Source organism: Manacus candei, unplaced genomic scaffold (assembly GCF_025592945.1).
Source record: "Manacus candei isolate 608988 ecotype Guabito, Panama unplaced genomic scaffold, ASM2559294v1 h1tg000028l, whole genome shotgun sequence".
Taxonomy (NCBI): domain Eukaryota; kingdom Metazoa; phylum Chordata; class Aves; order Passeriformes; family Pipridae; genus Manacus; species Manacus candei.
Genome location: NW_026138076.1, coordinates 11,688,383 through 11,704,326, shown reverse-complemented (window position 1 = coordinate 11,704,326; position 15,944 = coordinate 11,688,383). Strand labels below are relative to the sequence as shown.

Genomic DNA, 15,944 nt, shown 5'->3' with positions numbered 1-15,944 from the left:
CTTTTAGGGATTATGCAACCTGCTTGAAGTCAGTGCAGCTAAGGTTAAAGACACTAAAAAAAATGACACCAGGAAAGAATCTCTCTGAAGAAAGCCAGTAATTCCCTATTGTTTGGCAAGTCTGAATTTATTTTGAGTGATTGCTGGTTTCTACAAGAAAACAGTGATAATTATATTTTCTCAGGAAACAGACAAAAAGCCTTTCTTGGTTTGTTTTGAGAACAAACACATCACCAGTATAAGTATTTTCTTATTGACTCTCAGGATGAAACAGGTTCTAATGGAATGAAATGTGATACTGAAAGGGTAAATTTTTAGGGTATTTTGCAGAAGAGAAAATTAAAGGCAGATTTGGCACAAACTTCATAGGATCTGTAGAAATGTTAAACAGCATGTGAATATCCAATCAGAAAAAATGGCCCAGTTATTTTGTGCTGTATAGGATGAAAACTGACAATAGCACCCCATATTCGGCTAGAAGTGCATATTAAAATCATGAGCTTCAGTGGATTGAGCACTAATCTGGAAAGTAGATTAACTTTATTGAAGCCACAAATAAATTACTACAACACAATTTTGGAGTTCTTTTTATGGAATATTTGGCACAACTTTCATGAGTGAAAAGTACTTCCTTGATATTCAAGTACAATGTACATTTCCCCAGACATATATAGGACTGAATAATACTCTCTATTACAGCCGTACTGTAGATGGCTCATTACAAGCAGGGAACTTCACAGATAAAATTTAATCCAATTGTTTATCACTTTTTCAATTTTCTGATTTTAAACTCTGATACAAAATTGGTCATGGACTATAATGACTAGTTTACCATAGTTGCTTGCTAATAATGATCACAAGATTTTTTTTCATTGTTAAATGTGTATTTAATGTTCATTTAAATATTCTATAAAGGTTTATGAATAATTTTCTCATAAATGAGCATGCAGTGACTGAGTATTCTAGAAATGGCCTTTGTTATGCATTACAATTATAACCTTGTGTCTCAGTATTTGATATTTCATTCACTGTCACATTTGAAGCTGGAAACATCTAGAAAAATGTTTGTATTTTCAGCAGTGACTCATTGACAAGGATGAGGTTCAGGGATGCAGTTATATATAAAGGTGATGATCCATAAATTCCAGTTCTTTCTGGAAATACTTTGTGGTTTTAATAACCTTATAATGCATATAGAAAACTTTGCATAAGATATGGCTAACATCATCAGAAGGCAATAATACAAACAATAGCAGCATAAGAATTTGATGTTTTTATATGGAATAAGAAAAACAAAACCAACAACAGTCGAATATGCTGTGGTTTTACTTTTGTGTTCATAATCCATTCTTCTGCAAATAATCTACAGACTGATGAAAAGTTCAGTTTTCTTATCCATTCCCTTTAGACACAGCCATGGTGATAATTTTACTAATGTAGATTTTTCTCTCCTAGAACTGAATAGAACTGTTGAAATATACCTGACTGAATCGGATTTGACCAAATGGTTTCCAGTGAGCATTTCCTGTACTTGTTATATTCTTTTGGTGCTCAGGTAAATTTTTTAGATTAATTCCTGAGAAGAAGTCCCCTGCCATAGTTTCTTACTGCAAGCACTCCCAGAAGTTGAGCAGAGGACTGTGTTTCTCCCTTCACAAACTGCAAATATGTTTTACATATAAATTAATGTTATTACAATGAGAAAGAGTGATAAGCTCCTGGATGTTATTGAATGCTCTTATGCATTCAACCACATGAAGGTTTAGGAAGTGGATCAACAGCTTTTATGTTGTTAGATTCTGGTTTAGATAGGTGGACAAATATAAAATAGTTAACAGTAAATATAAATACAGAGACAACAAAACCAATATCAGTAGAGGGAGAGAAGAAATGGCCTCAAGTTACTCCAGGGGAGGTTTAAATTGGATATTAGGGAAAATTTCTTCACTTTTCTTCACAAAGGGTGGTCAAGCACTGGGACTGCCTACTCAGGAAAGTTATGGTGTCACCATCCCTGGAAGTGTCCAAAAGGCACAAGGATGTGGCACTTGGGGATATGGTTTATTAGTGAACATGGTGGTACTGAGTTAATGGTAGGAACTGATGATAGTAGAGGTCTTTTCCAGCCTTAATGATTTTAAGATTCTAGGTCTAAAAGGTCTCATGTGGGCTATGCTGAGGAGACACGGCCACTGAGAGACTGACATTGCACAGGTCTGAAAGCAATTAAGAAAGATGAATCCAAATAGCTTGCACAAGTTTGGAACAAATGGACTACATCCTCAACTGCTTTAAATTAAAGTAGCTCCCCTGAGTTTAGTGCAGCTACTTTGATCCTATCACAAGAACAGTAACAGCAACAAAACATGACTTTTCAAGTAAATGTACTTCAATGTCCTTCCAAGAACATTCATGTAAATGGGATTTGAGGAAAGAATTGTCTACACTGAGAGCTCAAGAATGTTGAAGAACCTTACTGCATGTTGTCTACTCACACTCAATATTTAATGGCACTATCCTTAATATTTACCATATGTAAGCATGTATTCTGCTTTATCAGTGCCTGTCAACTCTATGGAAATAAAATGTACCACCTGCACCCATGAAATCGTTTGTAATTAATCTTGTAACCACAATATTTTGTAGAGTACTTGAAAACGGGCAGTTACTTGCATCTTCATGCTTTTGCTTGAATTTGTGGTCTTTAAAAGAAAAAATTGTCTTCACAGAGGCTTGATTTAAAAATTAATAATTGCTTGAAAGACATCCCCAAAATAGAAGATACAGTCTTCACAACAGGAAATGTAAAATATAGTTCAGCAATACATAGCTTTCTGAGTTTCTTGCCAAGTTATGACAGATATACTGATTGATTACGAAAAGGTAGAAGCAAGGTCAATATCTGAATAGCATATTCCAATAAGCCTAGAACTACTACCTCTTTGATTAGCTCTTGAATCCACACTTTAGCTTTAGTTTACATGATTGTGTAACACTGTCAACCAAATACGTTTGCAATGTCTTGCTGAACTTTAGTGTTAGTTATCTAGAAATATGAAATTGTAGATTGTGACAGGTTTTATTTCCATGGGGACTGCAGCAATTGTACTTTTACAGGTTTTGTCATTAATTTGCTAATACAAGAAAAGGTGTGTTCACCAAGCAGCGTGTCCACTAACAGGTACTTTTGAGACCTAATTTGAGGAAAGTTTCATTGCCTTGAGAACATTTACTTGCTTCCATCTTTGGCATTTATAAAATGCTTCCCCCTAGTAAAATGGAGTGGTCTGAAAGGATTTCATATGAATATTAATGAAGAAAAGTTTTTTTAAATACCAACACAAAAATTTCTACCAGTATTCGAAACTTGCAAAGAAGATTTGTTTGGATGAATGGCTAACAATCCATGTCAGGGAAAATGTAGGCAACTCTGACAAACACACCTAAAATAGCTTAATATAATATAAACAAAATCCTTCTTTTGATGATTCAAACCTGAATGTGAATGATCAAAAGGCCCTAAACAGGAAATAGAACAAACAGTTCTAAAAATAGATAATCTGCCTGAGTATTATCATTTACTCATTTTGGAAGTCATTGCATTCTTTTAATCAATGTTAATCCTCATTTGATGTATTATTTTGGTGCTTGTGCCTTCCTCATCAGCAACCTGGAATTTGAGGGTTGATCTTCTGTAGAAAAATTAGAATCTTTGAATAAAAATCAAAATGACCTTTTTGTCTTTTGGTGTCTTACTCATAATCTTCACTAACACATCACTAGAGTAGGAAGGTATAGAAACACATGCAAGACTAAGAGCGTTTAAACAGCAATCTAAATGTTTGTATCTAAATTATTGAGAAGTTAAAGTTCTTTGACAATTAGAATTCAATATTCCAAGTTGCAGAAATGTAATTAGCAAATTCCAAATGAACTGTTTATTTAGAAATGGTTTTATTTGGTATGTTTTCAAAAAAACCCAACATTATTTCTCACAGTGACACACATAAATATTATTGTTCCACCTAGTGATTTTGATGAGGCTGTTTCTCAAGCAGTTCAAATTATATCCTGTTCATAAAGTCTTGGCAGTGAAGAATTTTGCATCTGGATGTAGCCTTAACATATTTAAACAAAATTAATTTTTGCTGAAATGACCATTTGTAAATTTGTAAAGAGCCTTTTTCAGACTTCTTCATGCAGCACATTTATCCTGCAATCCAGTACACTGGGACCTAGCAATGCTCCTGAACAGAACTAGTACATGAAATCTGTGTTTCTCTCATGCCTGGCCCCCAGCCACTCTGTTATGCCAGTCTGTGTGTGCTTGATGAATGTTTATCTTTCCTTTCTTTCAATTGCTCCTCTTTGTTTTTTATCCATAATGATTTTGTCAAATCCAAAACTTCTTCATAAAATGTCTTGGTATGAACAAAACGGTGTATTTGATCCTTATGAAATGTGAAAGTATGGAACACTTCATAAAATCAGCTAATTCCACTGTGAAAAAAAAAGCAAATATTGCAACTTTGAAAATATTTTTTAAAAGAGAGCTGTTTGCCTCTGTCTTGAGTACTTTTAGCAGTTCCAAGGATATTTAAACAAAATAAGGGTTTGTTTTCCTATTCTTCAGTCATTAGGGGAAATAAATCAAGTTTAAATATACCCTTCAGGAAGAAAAGAAAGATGTGAGCAAAAACTTTCATGCATTGCTTAAGTCAAATAAGAATTCAGGTGATCTTCTTGTATTTTTTTAAGACATTGCTTTCCCAGCAAAGTTACTTTTTAAGCATGCAAAGAGATTAGGTCAGTCCAAAAACCCTGATGATACTGTTTCACAGAAGAAGTTTGCATTTTTCATGCGATAAACCATATCTATATTGTGTTAATAATTTCCTGTAAGACTGTGGGATTCTTATTGATTTATGTAGGGATTTGACTGAGCAAGAACTAAACTAGGAAGAGCCTACCACCATGTATAGTCCTAGGTCTAGAAAAGACTGTCACATCTTCAGACAAATAAAGAGTGACTGAAAATATCCACATCCACATTATACTAATGTCTGTGTACTGTTATAACAGAAATTGCTTGACTAGTCTGAATTCTTCTCAGTTTTTTAATTGTTTTGATAGTTCTTTTTATATAGGATCATGTAAATAGCATATTATTAGTTTATCTTTCCATAATAGGGAAAAAATACCAGCTTCTATTAGGATGAAAAAATATTTTATGTTTTTGGATAAATAATATTTTATATATATGATTTTTTCTACATTGTTCTCATTTTATAATTATTTTAGAAAAAAATATAATCATTATAAGAATAGTATAGAATAGAATAGAATAGAATAGAATAGAATAGAATAGAATAGAATAGAATAGAATAGAATAGAATAGAATATTCTTCAACTAACACTACCTAAACAAGAATTAGAGTTGTTTGAATACTTAATTTATACCACCTAGCTTTGGGACATATGATTTTCTGCATTACAGAGGTACCAAGAAAAAAATACCGCCTTTGTGTTTGATTTAAGCTTAGAAAGAGCAAGGAGATAAATTCTGACATTTTAGTGTAGTCAGTCTGATCACAATGGAAGTGCATTTTATCACCATATACAGAGTCCAGCAGTGCTATTAACTGGTCTCATTAGTGAATTACCTTGTTTCTCATTACTACTCTATTCCTCTATTTAACTTTTTTGGTTCTATTTATTGTTCAAGACCAAACAGAATTATCAATATTTTCAGACTTACATGTTCTGATTCCACATGTTCTTTCTATTTTATCATTATAAAGTTTTATTAAAGAAGCTTAGAATGAGTATCCAAATTCTGGTTATTCCCCTCATTTCTGCAGGTGTGATAGCAAGAAAAGATATATAGGAGACAGTCTGTCCTCAGTTTTGTTAGAGAGGAAATGGATAGACATTGTCTACAATGTTCTGTTCTCTTTTTTAGCAATTCATCAAGTGCTAGAATATTTGAAAGTAAGTTGTCTTTTTGAAACTGTTTCACAGAGCAAACCATGTTCTAATAATGTCATACCTTTTAAATATATCCCCACTTATAAATTTTTTAATCTCTTTTGTTCCTGTGACTTGCTTCTGCAAAAAAACCACCTTATTTTATTAAAATCAAAGCTCCTTGATGGAACATTAAGTGAAGTTCAGCTGACTAAAAATAGTTATTTAAAAAAAAAATTAATTAAAATTTTGTCTTGAAATATTTGTTTCCTATTTTGGAACAGTATGTTTCTATTTTTCATCACTTTTTTTGGTATTATAAAACCAAAGAGTTTTAGTAAATTTTAACTGTAGAGAAACTAAAGGCTTTTTGTTTTGATTCCCATGAACATAAATTTTAAAATTTTGCAATTTGTGCAATTGCATAATTGCAAATAAAATGTGTCCCTTTGCAGATTGGAATTTATTCACTGAATTCCAAACTGAAATCTTTCAGGGAAATAGTAAAAGTTATGGATTCAGTACTGAGAGTAGCCAAATACAGTTAAAAATAATTTTGAAAAGATCTTTACCTCTGAGGCTGTACTTCTGGCTGTTCAGAGTTTACCAGCACATGTGCTGTTTCCTTTTATGGGCTTCAAAGACCTCTGTCTTTGAAGATGCAGAGGTTAGGCTGGTAAGTCATTCCACTTAAGGTTGTCTACCTCCACTATACATGCACATGAAAGCTACTGGGAAAAATTTCAAACCCACTTCCATTTGAGCCTGCATGATTTTGTAACTAACTTTTAAAGTTAATACTGTAATTTTAAGGCTGAAAAGTGCATATATAAAATTACATGTATGACAATGAAGACCACATTTGGCAAATTTAGCAGATTCTAGCACAAAGTTCCACATGCTGAGGAACTAAAGCTTGACAAATTAGCTCCAGATATGACCATATTAGTGGGAGCTGGAGACAGCCCTACAGGGCTGGCTTTTCTTTGACTTAAGAAATGCCCTTGAGAAGACTCAGTTGAGCTAATGAAGGCATTTTATAAACAGTTATAAGCTGTTGTTGGGGGCTGGTAGAAACTCGTGCATCAGCAGTTAGTAATTATGAAGTTTTCCTATCAGTTTTCAGAATACATATCCTGTCCCAGTTGTGGCAGAGCTGCTGAACAGAGATTTTCTGGTCACTAGATGTCCACTCAGTATTTTGTGTATAATAATGTCTGCAGTGTCTTACCTATGCATCTTTATAGCTCCCTGTGAAAACCAGCCAGTTTCCAATCAATAACCTGATCAGTAACTGTAAAAGCATTTGCTCAGAGCAATAATTAATAAAGACGGTTTACAACAGCCGAAGGGGTCATCAGAGGGTAAATGATGTATGACTGACCCACCTGGCAAGACGAATAAACTTAGCAACAGCACTTTTTTCTGTCTTGAAAGAAAGTGTAAAATAAATAAATAAATAAATAAATTTTTACATGTTGATTACTAATATGAGTCACACTGACCTAAATAAAATAAATATTGAATAAGTTATTTCACCTAAATATGAGACCAGTGGCCAAACATGGGATTTTGCATGTGTTTATTAGTAGATTTTGTTATATGAATAGTAATATTTATTACTAATAAATACACTAATTAAAGCCATACTCGTCATTTCCATTAGCTTACACTCAAACTTCTTTGGAGCTGTCTGTCTGGTTTTAATCAAAACCAAATGGTAATCCAAGTTCTCAGGCTGGAACAGCTAAGAGGAAGTCATTCAGAGGAGGCAGAAGAAAGCAGAAAAGATAAACAGATGATATTCACTAAATTTGTGTAGAGCAAAGGATGTCGATGCTGTGGGTTACTCTGGAGACATGATTCAGGCACCCTGTCAGACTGGAACGAAGTAGTTACAAGTGTTTTATGTCAGCAAAATACTAATATGATCAAGATGGAGTCTGTCCTTTTGCTTTTGCAGAGCTGGATTTGTGTGACTCTTGAGGATTCTCAGAAGAGGTAAAGCAACATGTACCACTGCCTGTGATATGACTGTGTTTAAACTGTAGCATTCATTTTCTCAGATCCAGCTTATTCTCTTGAGTAGAAATACAGTTTTAGCGTATGTGTTAAAATGGTATCTCTGTGTATTTGCTCTACAGAATTGCACTAGATCCTTTGTTCATGCAATGTTTTAATTGGGTTTAGACCATGTTGCTTTCTGCTTGTTTCTACCTGGTGCCAAAGCCCAGGTGTTTCAGAAATGTTCTCCTGGATAACTGTTACCTTTGCGTGAACATTAGAGATGCATAAAGTATTTTTTTTAAAGGAAAAACAAACTAGGAGGGAGGGGTTTGAAAGCATTTTTACATTATGTAGCTGCAGTACAGATCTTCGTGTTATGCAGAAATAGCTCATCAGTTTATTAAACTAAATGTCTTGAAACACTCGGTCTTGTCTTTTTCCTTTTCCCCCATCGCTGTGTGCACTTTCCTTGGCGCAGGCAGGCAGGCTCGCTGTCTCTCCCTCTCCCTCCCTCTCTCAAAGGCAGGAAATACTTTTCAGGCAATCTGGGCCTGGTTGTTGAGGCCCCTTTCACAAAACATCAGTCTGAATTTAGTAGACAGAAGTCACTGGGAAAAGCTTGACAGGCTCGTGCTTAGCTAAGGCTCCCTCCAGCTGCAGAGGGAGTTTTTGTTAGAATCACACATTGAGCAAAACTGCTTAGAATAGAGCAATGATCTCAGTAACGAAATCTGAACTTTTATGCTAGCAGGAGCTAGCTGAGACCGGGCTCTTTTGTTTGTTTGTTTGCTCCTTCATTTTGTTGTTAGGGGTTTTTTTTCTCGTTTTATTGACCAAATATTTTGGGAAGGTCATGTCCAAATTCCTGATTCTCGTCATCTAGGTAAGGCTGTCTTGGAATCTTTCTATACTTTAAACTATCAAAAAATTTAAAAAATAAGAAGGAAATAAAACTCAGAAAAGAAACAAGCAGCGGAGTGTTCTGCGTTCAGGATCTCAGCACTAGAACTGGAGGTAAAAAAATCTGTAATTTTAAAAATATACATTTAGTTGTAGACTGTGGCAATTCTGTTTATCAAAATATCTATAAAAAATAGATATATAAAAATATCTTCATGTACATTTTTCTTCGTCTTTTAAAAATATGTTTGATATGCTGGACCTTATTTGCTTTCTTATATAAATAGAGCTGTATGGTCTTGTTTGCATATTTTTTAGTGGACATTAAATTCGAAAGCTAGAGGTGTGAACGATTTCTTTTTTCACCACATTTAGCAACACGGAGGGCATTTAGGGCTATGTTTTTTTCTCTCCCCCCACCTTCCCTTCCCTCCCCTCCAGCAGTAATGATGATGATGAGTGTTTTATGTAGATATATCAGTTATACCTCTGCTGGGCTTGTTCTCTAGCCTTTTCTCAGTCATAGATGAAATTTGTAGTATAATTGACAATATAGTCTTAAATGTGTACACTCTAAATCTGAACTTCCAAGGTTTATTTGTTGGCTTTAACTAAATTAGGTTATTTTTAGTAACTTATGATTAGATACACAGTTTGCTGTGTGCTGTGCTAGCATTTAGAAGAGGAAAAGCAAGACTTAGTAAATGTCAGCTAACTATAATTTTCAGGAGGAAGTATGGATTTACTCAGTCTTTTTTTTAACCTAGTAAACTTTTAACTAGTAAAAATAACAAGAATTTGCTTTTAAGGGAGAAATTCCATATGTTATCCTTGACTGATATGTGAATGGATGAATATTTTATGTAAAGTTGTGATTTAATTATTAAATTGTCATGGATATCAGAAGCATTTCTCATGGCAATCTACATAGCATTCTTTGTCTTCCTGAAAATCTAAAAAGACAGTTGTTGCTTATAAGAAATCTGAAAGATTCTTTCTTATGTGCATCATTAAGGTTCCATATAGTTACTGGCCAGATTGGTAACTAAAGAGGAGTCGTCTGTTCATGTATTTCAAGAATTTTTCAACTGTGCTTTTACTGAATATTTTTCAAAATGATTGGTGAGTAATGAAATGACTTTGTGTTGTGGAAGGGCATGAAGACCAATAAATACTCCATAATGGACTCAAGTATCTGCTCTGCAATAGATTGAGAATTGTACACTTTACTGCTATTTGGGTAGAAGAAAGTTGTTCCTAGTGGTCAGAAGTGGCTCTGGATTGTGAAGGGCATGCATCTGAAGGGGGCAAGGAACACCCAGTAGGCAGCAAATTTTTCCTCATTATATTCTGAGATGCATTTTAAAATCACAATCGCTCATTTGCTTATGGACAAGTCTTCTCCAGGTAGGTGTCCTGGTCTGGGAGAACTGTGATATGTAGGTAGTGGGACTAAGAAGTTGAGAGGAATCTGGATGGCTGAGTCTCTTTGTCACTTGCATGAAATTTGTGCTGGAACATTGATGTCTCAAAGGATTTAGCCTTAGTGCCTTTCACTGCACAGTGTTCCCATACTTACTTCTGCATATATTTGTGCACGTATTTAGTATTAGTGAGTACTTTAGTTAAACAGAAGAAAATATTCCATATCAAGCAGTCGTCTTCTGCAGCTCTTCTGGGTTTTAAAGCATGTAATGACCTGATCTGACCTCACTTGCAGATGAAAATACTTGACACCTGAGGCAGTTAAACTACAGGGTAGACAACAGAATAAAACTCAGAAAGTATTTTCTCATTTAACTCTGAAGTTTCTTGTAGACTATAAAAAAATGTAACACAGATAGTTGCCTGCCTTTTTTATTTAGAAGGTTTAAATAAAAGTCCTGAAGACAAATCATTGCTCAGCTTCTGGTTCTACTTAGTCTAACTTCTCCATTATACTAACCTTATTTTGTTTTTTTAAGATATGGTTGTTCAAGAAAAAAAATTCACAGAAAACCTACTGTCTAAGAAAACCTCTAAAAATTATTTTATAGATACATAGCAATAATGAGAATGAAAAATGAGTATCTAGAGTTTTTTGACCTTGCTCTGTTCCTTCAAAAATGTTAATGTCCTTAGTTTGAAACAAGAAAATAGCCCAAGTGGTTATATCAAATGACTCCTGTAAAGGAAGTTAAGAATTTATTTCTGCAGCCTCGAGAATAATTAATGCAAGTGGTTATATTCATATAATAGAAATTATTTAAATAGACTTCCTTCACCATAAATTTATGTGCCTGCAAACTTACTTTCTTTTAAACCTTGTACCTGTTGAGCTTTGTGTTAAATTCCGTAATTAAAATACTGGAAAAAAAAGTTTGTATAGTTAGGCCTAATTCATAAAGTTATCCATAACACGAAGCAATCCCTCCTAAAAGAAAATTAAACCCAAAGATAACAGCTTGAGTGGCCAGTTTTTAAATAGGTAAAGTTTATAGTAATTCTGTTCAATTGATGAGCTTAAAATCAATTTAAATTATTCTTTAGGTGGTGGAACAATCAAAGGACTGGCTTTTGCACAAGTCTCGAAAGTTAATTAACTTTTTTTTAATTGTCAGAGGCATTAAGCTGCATTTTTTAGGATAATTTTCTGTTGTTCTTAACATGAATTTTGTTACTGAAATGTATCCTCCTTGTTATAAAACATCCCTGAAGAGGGCGGTAGCAGAAGGAGGAAGGGAACTTTTCTCTTTTCTCAAAAATGACATATTTTAGAGTATTCTCCTTTTTTCTTTTAGTCATCTGGTTCCATTTTCTGTTGTTTGCTTGTCTGGAGAAAAAAATTAAAATATGGGGTTTTTTTATTTTGATGTTCTGTTCTTTTTAGAAAAGGAAAAGCAAAAAGACAAAAACAGAGTAACAGAGGGGCCAGAGCAATTGAAGTAACATATCCAGAAGGGCTAGGTCTTGGTTTCCTTCCTGATAGGAGATACCCTCTGGACGTCTCTGATCCAACATGTCACTCAAAGTGGGGTCAACTAGGGCAAGTTGCTCAGGGCCTTGTCCGCTTGGGTTTTAAATATCTCCAAAGATCATGATCAGTGTTAATACATAGTAAGGACTTTAAGACTGGCTGTATACACAGGTGTGTTTTTAATACATGTGTATATATACATGTATATGTACATGTGTACATATTCATACATGTATATATAAATTTTACCCCAAATCAAAAATATACAGAATTTTTGCATACAAATCCTATATATATGTAAATATTATTTTATTGTAATAATTACCAATATTGAATTTCAATATTTTTATCATATTTCACCATTATTATTTGTTGATGATTTGAGGTACTATTTATTTAATAACAGTCTGTTGGTAGAGAATTTCAAATCCGCTATTACCATAATTGCTTGTTTCTCTTTAATGAAGAAAATCACTTATGTTGAAATGAGAAATGTCTGGAGTCTTATATCTGGAGTATTGTACATCAGTTACTGAACACAAATACAGAGGTTTGCCTCAGGTTGTATGTATCTGCATTAAAACCAGTTTTACTCATATGATGTATTCTTTACTTCTACCCCTCATTCTCATACAGTCTTTTTCTTATGCTGGTTTGTGATATTTCCTATTAGTTATTCCAATGTACCTTGTGTCAAAATCTAGTAGATTTAGATGAAATGTCCTTGAACTTTAGAAAATTTTGTAAACAATTCTGTCACTTCTGAGTCTCTACTGGTGGTACTCCCACCCTCTAGCTCATTCTTTATCAGTTCTAGAGTTTTCAGAATAAGTACGTCTTATTGATGAGAGTTTCACACAAGGAATCAACCATGACAAATACTCTTCAATGCTAGAACAAATAAATGTTCCAAGTTGAACATCATGTCACTTGTGGAAGTTCACCTTATGATCCAAAATTTTACTTTGGATAAGAGGGAGGCAGTGTGGAATCTCAAATAGACAACTTCATTAGATTGAAAAGTGAGGAAAATCTGAAGTAATATGGAGGATATTTGCAAAGTGTTGTTCTGCTAAGGGAGCTAAGGGAAAATGGAAGAGGCAAGAGGAACCAGTGAGAAATTTATCTAACCAAAGCAGTTGGGTTTACGTTATTACAGCTATACAGCTGTACCTTATTAAAGAGCACTTGAGAACTTCTTTGCTAAGACTGTCACAAAATATGAACTTCTTTTAATCTCCTTATGAGTTTTTTCATGCAAGATACAGACATGTAATGGGCAAGGAAGACTTGCATTGAGTTCACTGGTTCAGTCTAGAGCACGTAACTGTCCACTTCTGGGTAGTTCCGAGAAGCTCAATGCACTGGAAGTTGTACTTTTAAATTCTTTTTTTTTTTTTGTCCGCTAAGTGGAGATATCCCTTTTCATTTTTCTTGAATTATATATCTTTTGGTAACACTGTTTTATCAGAGAGGTGGCAGCTTTTAATATTAATGCACTAAAATAAGAAGTTTTTGCTGAAAGGATGGTCTCTAAGAGTTTTACGCTCCACTGCAGAGGCTGGACTTTGAGGATTCCAGGTTCAGAGACAATTTTACACTTAGTTCCATTGAATACCTATGTGCAGATGACAGTGCCTTCTTGGCAACTTCCAAGTGTTGAGTCACTGTCAGTGTAATTGGATATATAGCTAAAGATTTTAGAAAAGCTTTTGTGTGTTGTGTGAGAATTGGTAGCTGGTAAAGGAAATAGACTTGAATTGGTTTTAAAATCAAGGGGAAACCTCCACATGAGCTCAGGACGCATCTGGTTTGTTTTTTCTGTACTTATATACTCAGAAAACATAGTTTTCAGGGTTGGACATATCTTTCCAGGCAGGCTACAGATGATGAGTAGGAGAGTATCATTATAAAATCAGGACATCAGTTGACGAGTTTGGAATTGAAGCACTCTGGAAAATACTGTGGAGTAGGTCTATTGACTATGTCATATTCACAATATGCCTGTTAGAGGCAGAGAGAAAGGAGATAAAGAAGTGAGATACATACACTGTACAAAAGTCCAAAACAAGAATATTATAATGAAAAATAGTACATTCAGGATTATGTTTGAATGCAGACTTCCCCCCCCCCCAGTTTCGGGGGGGAAATTTATTGGGGGATAAATTTATAAATTTTATTGGGGATAAATAATTTTATTGGGGAATACGTTAAATTTTTGTACTCCCTTCAATGCAGAAAGAGGACTTAATTAGGTTCTCCAGTGCATTTACAACACATTTAAACATTTAAAATGCTCAGAGTGCATTATATGTTATTTCTCTCTCTAGTTTCAAAGAGATACCTGGTAAAGAGTCATTTTGATTAATTTTTGCTTTTCACATATTCAGCTACATTCCAGAAATATTTGCTCAGTTTGCTCTTGGAACTTTTTTACAGGTGCAATAAATTGGGATTTCAAATGATACTGTTAGCGATTCGTTTCCATCAAAAAGCACAGTCATCTCAGCAGTCGTTCTCCGTAGACTCTCAATATTAACATATTTGTCTTTCTCGATGGGAGAAAATGATTTTCAGCTCTTTATATACAAAGTATAGGCACAGTAATGTCTAAAATATTTTTCAGTCATGTCTGCACCAGGAATGAAAACATGCCCCCTGCTATTCAGTAAGCAGGCTAGTTGCCAAAAGTCATTGTCCTTAGTGCCGCAGATTTCATAGCTCATGGCTATAATGAGCAACAGCAACTTTTTTTTAAATGGAAGCACCATATTAGAACCTTAAATCTAAAAGGCAACAGGAATACATCTAGTTAATTTATATTGTTCTCAAAAGGACCTCATGTAGTTAAAAAATTTTTCACTAGAGTTGTTAGCAAATGGAATTTCTTCTATTCTGGGGGAAAGCGGGGAGAGGGGGAGGAGAGAAGGGGTGTTGATCTTATTACCCTAATTCAGAATCGAAAGTAATAGCCACAGTTTTCTAGGTTTCCATATCTCGTGGGATGGCCTTTTCTCATTTTGCATCTTCTTTTCAAGATGCTTACAGTTAAGCCATGGTGTAAAGGGAGGTGTAAGGAATCTGCCAATTAGGTATCTTTTCTCTTCTCTGGGAGTGGGGAGCTGAAATGATTTTGGGGAAGAATTGGAAGGGTGATGAACTTTCCATATAGAAGACCTCCAAGGCAAAAAAAAGGTCTTTAAACCTTTACATCTTCGATAACTTTTCTTTATTCCAAAGAAATAAGCAATTTATATTATGAAATCAAGACAGTATATACATAATTTTCACACTACTAAATTTTGGAGACCAGCAGACTTACAAATCAGAATCACTAGATATCATGGCTATGATTTTCTTCTTGAAAAGTCTATGCTAGAAATTATTTTTGGTTTAAAACTTTTTCTCTTTCTAGTGGGCAATTATAAATATGATAGCTGTGTTGTCACTTTGGGATGATGCTGTGGTGAAGGGAATGGATTTGTGCAAGAGCTAATAAGACTTTGATGCTTAGTAATTAATGTATTAATTGTACTAATTAAATGTACATAGTAATGTACTAAAAAAACCCTAACAAAAATATAACAAATCCTATAGTTGTACTAGAAATTCTTGAGAAAAGAGTATTTCAGTATTTTATCAAGTATTCAAAATAGGATGAAAACAAAAACTTAGGTATTTTAAATTTGGAGTTTAATTGGGTTTGATTTGATATTTAAATTGGGTGTAAATAACATAGATCTTTAGTAAGCCTGGATAACTGTGGATCAGTTTGGATCCAGTCATTTCCCCTTTCTCATCCTTGGGGAAGAGGTTCAGCTAATCTGAGGCTCAGCACTGGAAATGAACCAAATACAAATACAACCAAACTAAAATCCACTGTAATCATGCGTTGACTACAAGTAAAAGCTCTTCTTTGTATGATGATGAGCACTGGTAATGCAGCTACTTTTTGAGGAATAGAAAATAAAGCAATTCCATGATTTATGTTTTCTAGCAATAAATTAGGCATATTGACAAAGTTTGGGCTCATACCTTAGGAGCCAAAAATATTTTCACAAAACAAGAAAGACTTTGGATGTCTCTAAATGAACCACTTGCCAAGTTGACTTTA

At 34.2% G+C, this 15,944-nt stretch overlaps 1 protein-coding gene across 4 annotated transcripts in view; it reads left to right on the top strand.

The window, feature by feature from the left end:
- The window catches only part of DLC1 (DLC1 Rho GTPase activating protein), a 259,503-nt gene that overhangs the window by 27,869 nt on the left and 215,690 nt on the right, over positions 1-15,944 (top strand). Inside the window, exon 1 of one of the 4 annotated variants that reach the window (XM_051790260.1) lies at positions 8,576-8,857. The exons of 1 other annotated variant lie outside the window; for it this stretch is intronic. The gene's annotated coding sequence lies outside the window, so the exon portion shown is untranslated. Of the gene's footprint in view, positions 1-8,575; positions 8,989-10,180; positions 10,282-15,944 lie in introns of those variants that run through there. 2 more of the 4 variants (XM_051790259.1, XM_051790261.1) reach the window with 2 other exon arrangements.